Raw genomic sequence first — 221 nt, forward strand, 5'->3', positions numbered from 1 at the left:
AGGAGGCCACTGAGGCCAGGGGGCCGAGAGCCCTCAGGATTCATGAGAGTCCGTTTGTTGTGTCCGTTCTTCCCCCAGGCTCTCCCCCTCTTTCTCTAGGATAATGGGCTAGCCCGGGAGGGGGCGGGGCCGGCAGGTAAGTGACAGCGATCGCACTCCGTCGCGGCTCCGCGCTGGTAGGTGGAGGGTCCCTGTCCCGGCCGCCCCGCCCGCTTCCACCC

At 67.9% G+C, this 221-nt stretch overlaps 1 protein-coding gene across 1 annotated transcript in view; it reads left to right on the plus strand.

Annotated features, from left to right (window-relative positions):
* The first annotated feature begins 108 nt into the window (after positions 1–108).
* Positions 109–221, plus strand: part of CCDC127 (coiled-coil domain containing 127) — a 1,930-nt gene continuing 1,817 nt past the window's right edge. Inside the window, exon 1 of the mRNA XM_010189475.1 lies at positions 109–136. The gene's annotated coding sequence lies outside the window, so the exon portion shown is untranslated. The remainder of the gene's footprint in view (positions 137–221) is intronic.

The sequence above is a fragment of the Mesitornis unicolor genome, unplaced genomic scaffold (assembly GCF_000695765.1).
Source record: "Mesitornis unicolor isolate BGI_N332 unplaced genomic scaffold, ASM69576v1 scaffold2108, whole genome shotgun sequence".
Classification (NCBI taxonomy): domain Eukaryota; kingdom Metazoa; phylum Chordata; class Aves; order Mesitornithiformes; family Mesitornithidae; genus Mesitornis; species Mesitornis unicolor.